The sequence below is a fragment of the Equus caballus genome, chromosome 16 (assembly GCF_041296265.1).
Source record: "Equus caballus isolate H_3958 breed thoroughbred chromosome 16, TB-T2T, whole genome shotgun sequence".
Lineage (NCBI taxonomy): Eukaryota > Metazoa > Chordata > Mammalia > Perissodactyla > Equidae > Equus > Equus caballus.
The window spans coordinates 31,540,376-31,553,647 of NC_091699.1; the positions used below are offsets into that span (position 1 = coordinate 31,540,376).

At 38.2% G+C, this 13,272-nt stretch overlaps 1 protein-coding gene across 13 annotated transcripts in view; it reads right to left on the reverse strand.

The window, feature by feature from the left end:
• Positions 1–13,272, reverse strand: part of MITF (melanocyte inducing transcription factor) — a 210,043-nt gene that overhangs the window by 150,583 nt on the left and 46,188 nt on the right. For 2 of the 13 annotated variants that reach the window (XM_070236853.1, XM_070236849.1), the window contains exon 1: positions 1,289–1,440. The exons of the other annotated variants lie outside the window; for them this stretch is intronic. The gene's annotated coding sequence lies outside the window, so the exon portion shown is untranslated. Of the gene's footprint in view, positions 1–1,288; positions 1,441–13,272 lie in introns of those variants that run through there. 13 annotated transcript variants of the gene reach the window in all.

The window sequence follows — 13,272 nt, forward strand, 5'->3', positions numbered from 1 at the left end:
TAGATAAGAACAGAAACAAGCAAGCAAGAAAAAATTAGCCTAGCTCTCCACAATGAATATACGCTTCTAAGACAGGGACTTCCCAGCACCAAGGAAACTGTTCACCTCTTCCTCACTATGGGAAAATTTGCGGTTAATAAAAAAAAACCGGAGTTATTGGGTCAATGAAGTTCATAATAATAACAGTGGCAATTCTTGCTTTTTCGTGGGATAAAAGTACAAACTGCTGAGAATCAAGGCCTTCGATTGATCTTCTTGAAGTGTGTGTGTCCACACACTTGCTTTCTGTCATTAAGAGAATTTCCATCGGAACAGAAGCATTTAAAAAGAAAACCAGAAGTGCTTTATTCCAATCTTTTTTGTAAGCCAAGCATTAATCTTTTTTGAGGGAAATTGGGTATTTTATGATACTTCCCACAAAACCCAGCAAACTATCTCATACTAAAATAATTATTAAAAGCCAACCACAGAGCTCACTAAATATACAAGGAAGATTCCTCCTTCCCCAAGCATTAACCACAATTCCAAAAATTGTCTGAGACACAGACCAATTCATCTCCTGTTTCTGAAAACGTTTTTACTGGTAATGAGAATGATAGAACTGCAAATTCTTCCTGAGGGCTGTAGAAGGGTTTATGGAAAGACAAACAGAAGTCAGATTTCCTTGAGTATACAGTGCCAGGATCCAACACAGCTCCCAGCAAGACGATGCCAGTGCATAAATGGACTTGAGCAGTCAATGAATAAAAGAACAAAGATTAATGTGAGGGTTCCAACATCACGCAATGGATTTTTGTATATTGAATCATTTTTTTCACTTCTTGTGTTACATTTCAGAAACGTGCTCTTCCATTTCTGGGTGATGCTTGGCTAGCAGAATAGAAGTTCTATGGGAATATGGACCATCAACTGGCACAGAGTTGGTGCTCACTAAGTGTTGGAAGAATTACTGATCAATACATGAATCAACACATGAATATAAAACCAATACATGAATGAATCGTGAAAGAATAAATGGATAGTGGTGCCCTCCCACGTCACCTTGGTTTCTCTGGACTTGGCTTGTCACCCTCCCCACGAAGCCATATTTGAGTCTCAAGCCATGAGGCTATCTTAAAGGGACTTGTCAAAAACTTATTTTATTTCACTTCTTGGATTCTCATGAAGGAATGAAATGGTTTCATGGGGAATGTATAACGTATGATTGAGAAAAGTTGGTTCAAATCCTACTCCTCTACTACAAGGTCCATGACTTTGGCCAGGGTTTCTCAACCATGGCATGACTGACCTTTTGGGCTGGATGATTCTTTGTTGTGGAGGCTGTCCTGTGTGTTGTGGAATTTCAGCAGCACACCTGTCCTCTACTCACTAGGTCAGAATCATCTTGTACTCCCAGTCGTGACAACCAAAAATGTTTCTCCAAACATTGCCAAATGCTTCCTGGGGGTCAAAATCGTGTCCAGGTGAGAACCATTGCTGTAGGCAAATCCCTTGATTATTTAAGCCTCATTTTCTCATATGAAAAATGTGTGTAATGCTACTTTCCACAAGTAATGGTTGTAATAATTAAATTATGAAATAACCATAATTACAAACAATTCTGACAACAAGGCTAATATTCATCAAATGCCTGTTACATGTCAGGCATCGAATGGAAGAGTTACTTAAACTGATTCCTTCCAATCCTCACAACAACCATATGGCTTGTGGGTACTCTCATTTTCACCATAACCACACAAATAAGAGTTGTCATAGCCAAGATTCATACTGAAGTCATCTGACTCCAAGACTCCTAGCTCTCACCCACCATTCCCTACAATCAATCTCCAAACATAGCTTGTCACCCAGAGGGCACTCCACAAATATTTATCTCTTTCCAATATTTTTCCTAATTTTCTTTTCCCAGAATAATCTGAATTTGGTATGTTTCCCTCCTGCATGAAAAATAAATATGATGTCTTAGAATCTCCATGTCAAATATATCATGGTTGCCTGTTGCCTCTTCCATCCCTGTAATTACTGAATTCCTCCTGCCTGGTAGATGCTGCCAATGTTTTGCATCCACGATATCTACTGGCGTCAATGCTCTCTGTATCCAACTCTAAGTTCCAAAAGATCAAAGACCAGTTTCCTCACATAATTGAAGTCTTAGTTACATGTTCACGAGTGATGGTGGTAATCTTACATTAGAGAGGAACAAAAACATATTGTTATTGATTTGACATTGTCAAGGTTTACAATGAAAAAGCCATATACAGAATTTTAGAAGGGGTTAAGACAGCTGAACTTCAACTGAAGTTGAGTAATTTTACTTTTTTAATACTAAATTACATTTAACGAATGGGAGGAAAAAGAATCTATAATTGTTTAAGCTTCTTAATGCTGGGCCCTTAGCCATGATGATTTATCCACTTGAAATAATGGAATACAAAACAGGGTTGGCTAATATTCACAGAGCTTTTTCTACAGGGATTTAAAAGATCTTACAAGATTAGTATACAAGTGAATAGTTATCATGGTAACAGCATATGAAGAACAAGCATGTAAAGTTAAAAAAAAAAAAAAAGCTGCACAAGGAAAAAAACCAAACCAAAGAGACAAATTTTTATTACCCAAATTTCTTTTTTGACTTTTTTTCCTGTAATGATAGGTTTCTATAATTTATACATGAGAACATTTACTTGAGGCTTAGTTTGGTAGAATAAATCCTAATTTGTAGGCCATAACTGCTATTTTTTGGTTCAGTTACTTCTCTAAGCATGTTGTTTCTCAATCATAAAGTAATGTTTCAAATACTATTCAAGATTTCCTCAATCCAAGAAGAGGCCCTTTTCAAAATCTAGTTCTAATAAAAATGACAGGAACGATGTCCATTTTTTAAACGAAAGAGGTGGCAGGGAGTAGAGAAGGAACTAATCAAGCGCCATCAGAAATCACTAAAATAGTCAGACGTGGGGCCAGCCCACTGGTGCAGTGGTTAAGTGCGTGTGCTCCACTTTAGCAGCTGAGGGTGTGCGGGTTCAGATCCTAGGCACGGACCCACACACTGCTCATCAAACCATGCTGTGGCGGCATCCCACATACAAAAGATAGAGGAAGACTGGTACAGATGTTAACTCAAGGACAATCTTCCTCAAGCAAAAAGTCAGACACAATGACTACCTCACACACACTAGAATGACTATAATAAAAAAAAAAGAAAAAGAAAAGAAGAAGTGTTGGCAAGAATATGGGGAAACTGGGAACTGGAACCCCAGTACGCTGCCAGTGGGGATGTAAAATGGTACAACAGCTACAGAAAGTAGTCTAAAAGTTCCTCAAAAGATTGAACATAGAGTTACCATACGATCCAGCAATTCTGCTCCTAGGGATAGACCCAAGAGAACTGAAAAGATATTCACACAAAAATTTGTGCAACAATATCTGTAGCAGCATTATTTATAACAGCCAAAAAGGGAAATAATTAAGATGTCCATCAACTGAGGAATAAATGAATAAACAAAATGTCGTATATCCCTACAATGGAATATTACTTGGCCATAAAAAGGAATAAGTACTGATACATGCTACAACTGAACCTTGAACACATTATGCTGAGTGAAAGAAGCCAAACATAAAAGGCCACATGTTGCACAACGCCTTTTATATGAAATAGTAAGTAAATCCACACAGACGAAAAGTAGATTAATGATTGCAGGAGATGGGGGAAAGGGAAGTTGGGACTAATTACTAATAGGCTTCTTTTTGGGGTGATGGAAATGTTCTGGAATTAGATGGTGGTGATGGTTACATAAGATAGTGAATATACTGGAAAACACTGAGTGTACACTTTAACACAGTGAATTCTAAGTTATATGAATCACATCTTAGTTTAATGCTAAAAGAAAAGGCTGGAGACTAAAAAGGAAAAATACTAAACTTACAGATGTACAGTCGGTCCCCCACCCCCTGGAACCACATCACACCTGACAATGGCCTCAGCAGAGGTTTCTTCCCTGAAAAATTTCCCTGTTCATTTAACTGATAGGAATAACTGAAAAGAGAAGCCAATGCTGAAGCTTTGAACCATTAGAAATGGTAAAGGGAACATGGTAAAGGGATTTAAATCTGTTTCAGAGTAGAGAACGACAAGAAAATAAAAGTGCATTTTTGACAGAAGAAATAATAAGACAGAGAAAGAAATTGGAAAAGGGGAGTGAGCGTTTGTCCTAGGAAGGGAGGACAAATAAAAGCTAAACTGCCATTGTTTCTTTGCTCATTTTTGGTATATGTTTGTCTGTGTAAATAGGTGGGCACAGCATCCTAGGGGAAAAAGGGCAATACTGTAAATCACACTCAAAAAGAAAAGAACAAAGGTGAGAAATGTGTAAACCAGCAAAATAAGAACTATGGCAGAGGAAATAAATGCACAATTTTCTATGAAGTCACTTCTCAGCTATTTCCTCTTTCCAACACTCCAAAACTATTTCCTGCTAAGCTCCTTCCTTCCTCCCTGCATTTCTCCATTTGCAGTTTTTCCTCCCGCATCAACACACCACTCTTCCTCCGTGGAGTGCCAGACCATTAGCCAATCCTGCCTTCTTTCTCTGATTCTCCCAGGGATGAACTTCACACCCCACAAACCCCTCTATTTCCTCAAATGTTGCCCAGATAGTTTCTATCACCATCTCAGTCATTCATCCATTTATTCACTCCCTCCACAACAAATGAGTGTGGCAGGTAACTAAACGAAGATAGAATGGTAATCTAAATCTGACATTATCTCTGCTCTGTCAGAACCTACAATCTAGGATGGGATACAGAATTCATTAAATGAGCACACAAAAAATGTAAAATGACAGGTGACTTAGTTAAGTACGAGGCAAAGTTGAGGTGAAGTACAATGGATGTTTAATACGGTGATGAGTAGGGAAGGGAAGAGGTAGAAGGGGAGATGAAAAGAGGTCAGGACTATTCCAAGTAGAAAAAACAGCATATGCAAAGGTCCTGTGCAGGGAAGAAGCATAACGCATTTGAAGAAGTAAATGAAGTCCATGTGGCTTAAGCACAAAAAGAACTGCGGGGAAACAATGTGGGAGAATGGGGCAGGCAGGGGAAGTAGGCAAAGGCCAGATCATGTAGGGTCTTCATACCAACACGGGGAGTAGGGTTAAAATGCTATCACAATAATCCAGGGAGAAATGACAGTGGCTAGGCTATGGAAATGGCAGCAAAACTTTTGCAATGTAGATATAGCCAAATAATAATAAAAATGATAAGAATAACAGCAACCATAATAACAACAGCAGCTATCATTTGCTGAATGCATATTACATGTCAAGACCCATTCTATGAACTTTAAATATAATATTCTTCCTCACAATCTGAATGGTAAACATTGGGATTCCCATTTTTGCCATCAAGGAAACTAAGACTCAGAAGCAATCAGGTGACTTAAATCACCTGGCCAAGACCCCGGGCAGCTGGCATGTGATACAACAGGAATTTCATAGTCTATCTGCCTGGCTTTCACTAATACAACATAGTTTCCTTACCATAAAAATAATAAAAATATCAATGAATGTCAAGTCAGGAACTGTGCTCCAAATGTTTAAAATCAGTTGGGCTTTTAATCTTTCCAACAACTGTGTCATCTGGGCAGCAGCAGCCCGACTTTTACAGATGGAGAAACTGAGGCAGGGCCAGGTCAGTTGCAGGCATAAAATGAGTACACGAATGTTAGCAGCTCAGAAAGTCACAGAACTGGGATTTGGACCCACTGAAGACACACTTCTGAAGGGTTATTCCTTTTCCACTAGGATGCTGATTAATCAAAAAAATTAAAACTATGAGTCACCACTTTATCTGTAATCTGTAAAGCCGTCTGTAAAATCTAAAACGCATGCTGTTCCTGAAACCAACATTCATATTTTTATTGTAATCTCTGACCCACAGCACTGGGAGTTCCAGATTTCTATCACTTCTTGTGTCACCACACCCCTGACAGCTCATAGAGATAACCTAGGTTAGAGATAAAAAGTATCGAGGATTTCCACCAAAATGGGCAGAAGAAATGACTTTGACAATCCAGTCGTCTGTGGGGATTCATAGTATGCTTCACTAAATGTATAGTGAAAGTATCAGCATTGCAAAATCATGACTGAAAATAAATGTCACTTAAAACCAAAGAGGATGAAATCAGAACATGAGAATTCAAGAAAAAAGAGTGAAAGAGGCTCCTTGGATTCCTAATTCCTCAACTATCGTAACCTGTCCCCCTCTTCAAATAGCTAATGCTGCAAAAAGATCTTTTTTTTTGCTCCCATTGAGTCCAACAAAATAGAAAATCCTTCCTGTTTGGCCAAAAGAATCCTTTTTTTCCTATAATCTATTCACTCTCAAAAATTATTTAATGAATGATCTTTAGCATGATAGAGTAGATGCTATAATAAATGTTTCATTTATATGATTTGTCAATATTGCCACCGTGGCAACAAAAATACTTCTGTAAATATCTACAATGTGAGAACACAGGTTAAAAAAAATACTTAGGCACAAAGATTGATAATTTGTTTCTCTGTATCACCCTAACCTTCAGCTAGTGCAATAGGTATAATCCACTTTTCCATTCACATGTGGTATTAAATTGGTTTGACGAAAGCCAAATCATTAGAGGTATATCCTTTGGACTAAAATACAGTGCAAATTGCTGTATATTGCTATTAAAAATAATTTGTACACTTAGAGCTGAAAATTTTCTCTTTGCTAATGCATTCAGCTCATATTAGAGTCAGAAAATCTACAAGAAAAATCTCCTAGTCAATGAGTATGGTTTCTGCAACCTCTATCATCTAAACGTGGTCTTGGTGCTTCTGCTTTAACGACTTAAGCCCTAGGCATCACTTGTTGGGGCATTTGCCCAAGTATTTTGAAATGTTTAGTTTGTTGTCAAGGCAACAGATGAGGCCTAAGTAACAAGTCAGTTTGTCCCAGGTTTTGTTTCACAACTATCCCAAAGAGATGTTGCTTGTCAGCTTCACAAACAACAGGGCATCCAAACAGCACTAAAGTTTTACTACCTGGAAAACTATTGCGGAAGATTCCTCACGGGCACTGAAAGAAAAGATCCCGTCAGATCATATCCCCTTTTTCCACCAAAAAGAATAATTGCCATACTCTTCAAAGGAATAACAACTAAACTCAATCTTCAAAAATAACAACAGCAAATTAAAATCTTGTTTCCTAACAACAGAGTTTATACGATTTATGATGGAGGGGACCTCTGCTCTATGTAACTTGGTATGGTATGCACATGAGCAAAAATAATGAGAAATCACAGATAATCTAAAAATGTGTATTGTATTTTTATAATTTTATATGCATTTGAAATATGTAAGATTGATTTAAAATACGAGCCATGTATTTAAATTTTATGAACAGATTGATTTTTAAATGAGGTAAGAAAATTCATTATTTTTTTAAAACCTAACGTGAGCTTTTTGTAATATGAAGAGTAATTACATAGTTTTCTGTATTTTTTTTTTAATTGGAAGTGTTCTACATCAGGCTTTCTTAAAAAGCGGCAAAGGAACAAATACAAATGGTTCCATTTACATAAAGTTCAAGAACAGGTAAAACTAAGTCAGAGTGACAGAGGTCAGATTAATGGCTTCTTTTTGGGGGTGGTTACTGGCTGAGAGGGACACAATGGTTCTACTTCTGGGTCTGGGCAGTAGCTACATGGGGGTGTGTGTATAAATCAATAAATCACAAATGTAAAGGAGCCTAAATGACATTACTAATTTTTTAAATGTATATAAATTTTAATGTTTGCCTATTATTTTGACAACAAACCTATCATTAAAATGTCAACTGAGTCTCAGTCATCTTAGCTCACTATTAAGGCAAAAGAAGAGAGATGCACATGGGCTTATTCTCCAGCCCATGGTAACATCAGTAATCTTTATAGTCACCTACTTGAAACAGGCACGAAGTCCAACCAACACAAAGCCGTCTGACTTTCTGTAAAAGTACAAAAAACAGGGGCTGGCCCCGTGGCCGAGTGGTTAAGTTCGCGCGCTCCGCTGCAGGCGGCCCAGTGTTTCGTCAGTTCGAATCCTGGGCGCGGACATGGCACCGCTCATCAAACCACGCTGAGGCAGCATCCCACATGCCACAACTAGAAGGACCCACAACGAAGAATATACAACTATGTACCGGGGGGCTTTGGGGAGAAAAAAGAAAAAAAATAATAATAATAAAATAAAAAAATTTTAAAAAGTACAAAAAACAATGCTTTGATAAGGGGCCACATTTCTGATTAAGGAGCTGATGCCCAACTGTGCTCCGATATGATAATACATACCCTATTAATTAAACAAATCAACCACAGTCATTTGTAAAATGTGAAGCTACTTAAATCATGCATCTTTTGCAAGAAAAAAATAAAGAACATGTGGAAAGTGGGAAGGCCCCCAATAATCCTCCCAAGTGGGGCTATTCTGCCTGAGGTCAAAGGTTGGGGAGACCCTGTAAAAGAGAGACAAGGAGGGGCAGCAGGTGGTTGGCTACCTGGGTGCCACTGCCTCCTACACACTTGAACTATCTGGAACGTCATAGGGAGGACTATGTTCGCCAGGTGAAGTGCCTGAATCCCACTCAAATAAAATGATCTGAGACTCAAATCGCACTCCCATCTCAGGCTCATGCTTCTCTAATTTGAGCAGGTGCTGCCCCAACCACAGTCAAGAAAAGCTACGATTAAGACGGCTCGGCTTATAAATGAGGACTCTGTGTCGACGCACCAGTATGACACCAAAATGGCATAATCTAAAGAAGATCTCAATGCCGTCTCGTAAACTTGAGTTAATTGAGGTTCATTATTTGGAACCTAATGTTGAGATTCACTCCGAATACTATACGACATTAGACTCGTGTTGTCAAGTACAGATGAACATAAAAGAAAAATAATTTTCTGCCACAACCAGGTTTTTAAATGTATGCTATATATATACATTTACATTATAGCAGTGTCTCAATCAGGATGATTTTACCCCCCAGGGAACATGTGGCAGTGCCTGGAGACATTTTGGTGGTCATACCTTGAGGAAGGGGTTGGCATGCTACTGGAATCTAGTGGGTAGAGGCCAGGGATGCTGTTAAATATTCCACAGAGCACGGGGCAGCCCCTGCAACAAAGAACTATCTGGCCCAAAATGACAATAGTGCCGAGGTGGTGAAATCCTGCATTATAGCATAGACAGCCAACATGCAAAGATTCCAAGAGCAAATTAGCAAATTAGAAAAGCTAAAGACTTCAGCTCATAAAATCCGACAAAAATCATAAAGTAATAAATAAAAGCAAAATGAAAAATGAGAAGCCCTTTAACTTTCCTCTTCAAATATCATGCAGGGAAAAGGCTTTTCAAAAAAATATGCAGTTAAAATAAGCTCTATTTGTGGTAGTAGGGGAGGGGTCTATAAACAATCCGAATCAATCAATAGAGGATTATGTGGATCGATTACAATAAAATCATATTATAAAATATTCAGCAGCCATTAAAAAATAATGATTTTTAGCTAAATGCACTGATTTGGAGAGACACCCATGAAATAGTGTCAGGTTAATAAAGTTCAGGACATTGTATATAGCATGAGTCCACTTTTATAAAAGTTGAAACAAATAAATTTGTCTATATACATATATCATTTGCATGGGCAGGGGAAGGACTGTTGATACAAACCAAACTGTTAATATGGATTTCTTTAGAAGGGCAGGATTGGGGACGATGAAGAGGAAAATTAAGAAATTTTTCCTTATATGTTATTCTTTTGGAATTAAAGAAAAATCGTATAAAGTCAATTGAGCTTAGGAAGGGAGGGAAAGAGCAAACAAAGGAAGGAGGAGGAGGAGAGAGGGCAAAGAAAGAAGAGAGAACATCGCTGTAAGAGCCAACAGGAAAACTGGAGTCTGTTGTTCCTGTTTTTACCAGTGAGTGCTGCTGTTGACCAATTTAATGGATAAAAGCAGGGAAGTAAAATTGGGGAAAGCAACACCAAACATCTGCCACTGTGTTCACTATCAGGCCCCTTCAGCTTCCAACGCACAGTTTTGTTCAACTGGCTTGTTTGGTTTTGTTACTCTGCCCCACTGCTCATCTTCAAAACCTCTGCACCAGATAGCGATGGGATCAACTACTGTCATATCTCTTTTCAAAAACAGAGACATCAACTGTGCTAGATGACAGGCGCAATTCTGGCAAGTGTAGATAAGGACTCAGCACATCAGCCTCCCCTTTGAGGAGTAACTCTCAGGGCACAGGAACTTCATTACCCGAGTCTCATTACCAGAAAGTTCTCTGAATACCTCCACTCCACCAGTACTGGAAACTAAGCCCTCCTCTAACTACTGGTCACTATTATTCAAAGCATGAAACTGCATTTTCCAAGTTCTACTGCACAAATGAAACAGACCCCGCATGAAACATACAGGCATTTCTAACAACGCCTCGTAGATACACACTTACACGCACACATGAATGTCACTATAAAAAATGTACGGTTCTGCTTTTCCAGTATTTTGCCCCTACTTACAACAAACATCACTAGCCCTATCTTGAAAGACTACATAATAATAATAATAATATTCAAAAGATAAAAAAATTGGGCCAATTTGAACTTTCAAATAGCCAAGATTTTCATATTTAGCACAAGTCACTATTCTTCTTAACTTCCCAAGAGGAAGCAGGCCCCTGGGTCTCTGAATTCTTTTCTCTACACAGACACTTACTCAAAGATTGCACAGAAAACATGATTTGTTTTTGCTTGCAAAAATGATTTATCACCGTACTATTAATCCAGTGCTAGTAAAATGAACTAAGGAACATGTATTTATCTCTTCTAAGTTATGACACTCCTAAGAACCACCACGCTGTTAAGGAGAAAAACAACTTGGAGAACTCTTGAGCAGTGGCTGAGCTTTCTTTCAAGCCCAGAGTTGAATCACAGTTGCAAGGCTGGATTTCATAATCTCCCCAGGGTCTGTAAAGACTGGCGCCGATCACAGCATTTCCCCTGATTAGTAAACTGGCTTTAGACCCATCAAAAACTTTCACATTGGAAATTTAACACATCTATATTTAGAACATGACTTGTAGGACAACATTTGCTGCAAGCAGAACAGGAAAAGAAAAAAAAAAAAGCAGAGGCTATATTTGTTCCTATAGAAAGAGCTCGGACCTAAAACAGAACAGGCTACTTAGAGATTAGTGGACGCTAACTAGCTGGTGTAGGAACAGCAGAGCACCCAGTGTATTACCTTGAGAGGCATTTGGAATGAAGAGTTTAATAGGTTAAACCTACAAATATGGTGACCAGGAAAGTGAGTACACATATATATGAGGTCTTGGGCCTGGTATAAGAAATTAGGGGATGTGAGAAATGTAGTCTGAATTTATGCCCAGTCTAAAAGGAGGTTGGCTACGCCTCTACTCCAGCCATTTACTGATTACACAGAACATGGGCCCAGTTTCCAGATTTCCCAGTTTTCCATAGAAGCTAGAAATAAGTATTTTTATGTGAAATTCCCTAGTTTTTTAAAATGTCAACCGTTACTTCATATTTTGTCAAAAATAGATTGTGGGTCCATCTAAATGTGTCTGTGGGCCACATTCAGCCTGCAGGCTCAGGGTTTGCAACTTCAAGTAAGCTGTTCAAAGAACTCCATTAAATGGTTAAATTAGTACCAGGAGATAAATGCAATTTTTAAAAAATTCTGACAAAAAAACACACATCATAAAATTTACCATCATTTAAGTGTACAATTCAATGGTATTAAATACATTCACCGTGCTGTGCAACCGGTCTCCAGAACTTTTTCATCTTGCAAAACTGGCACTCTATACCCATTTTAAAAACTCCCCTTTCCCCCTCCCCGTAGCCACTGGCAGCCACCACTCTACTTTCTGTTTCTATGAATTTGATGACTCTAGATACCTCGTATAAGTGGAATCATACAGTATTTGTTTTTTTGTGACCGGGTTATTTCACATGCTACAGTGTCCTCAAGGTTCACCCATGTTGTAGCATGGAACAGATTTCTCTCCTTTTTAAGGCTGAATAATATTCCATTGTATGCATTTAGCACATTTTTTTAAAATCTATTCATTCATTAATAAACACTTGGGTTGCTTCCACCTCTTAGCTATTGTAAATAGTGCTGCTATGTACATAGGTGTGAGAACATGTGTTCAAGATCCTGCTTTCAATTCTTTTGGAGATATACCCAGAAGTAGGATTGCTGGATCATATGGTAGTTCTATTCTTAATTTTTTGAGGAACCTCTATACTGTTTTCCATAGCATTTTTACCATTTTACAACCCCTCTAACAGTGTACAAGGTTTCCAACTTCTCTACCTTCTCACCAACACTTGCCATTTCCTGGGGTTTTTTTAAATAACCTTCCTAATAGATGTGAGGTGATATCTCATTGTGGTTTTCATTTGCATTTCTCCTTTGACTAGTGATGTTGAGCATCTGTTCATATCCTTGTTGGCCATTTACATGTCATCTTTGGAGAACTGTCTATTAAAGTCCTTTGCCCATTTTTTTAATTGGGCTAATTGCTGTCTTGTTGTTGAGTGGTAAGAGTTCTTTATATATCCTGAATATTAACCCCTTATCAGATATATGACTTGCAAATATTTTCTATCATTCCATAGGTTGCCTTTTCACTCTGTTAATTATGTCCTTTGATGCATGAAAGTCTTTAAGTTTGATGTAGTCCCACTTATCTAGTTTTCCTTTTATTGCCTGTCCTTTTGTTGCCATATCCAATAAACCACCGCCAAGTCCAATGTCATGAAGCTTTTCCATGTTTTCCTTTAAGATTTTTATAGTTTTGGGTCTTATGTTTAGATCTTTAATCCATTTGAGTTAATTTTTGTATATGGCATAAGATAAGGGTCCAACTTCATTCTTTTGTATGTGGATAGCCACTTTTCTCAACATTACTGGTTGAAGAGACTGTGCTTACCCTCCTATCTTGTGATCTTGGCGCCCATGTCAAAGACCATTTAACCATATACGAGAGGGTTTATTTCTGAGCTCTCTATTCTATTCCTTTGGTCTATGTGTGTCTTTATGTCAGTGCCACACTGTTCTGATTACTGTAGCTTTGGATTATGCTTTGAAATCAGGAAGTGCGAGTCCTCCAACTTTGTTCTTACTCAAAATTGTTTTCGGCTATTGGGGCAAATACAGATTTTTTTGTGAAAGACTCTTGGGTCGGGTTT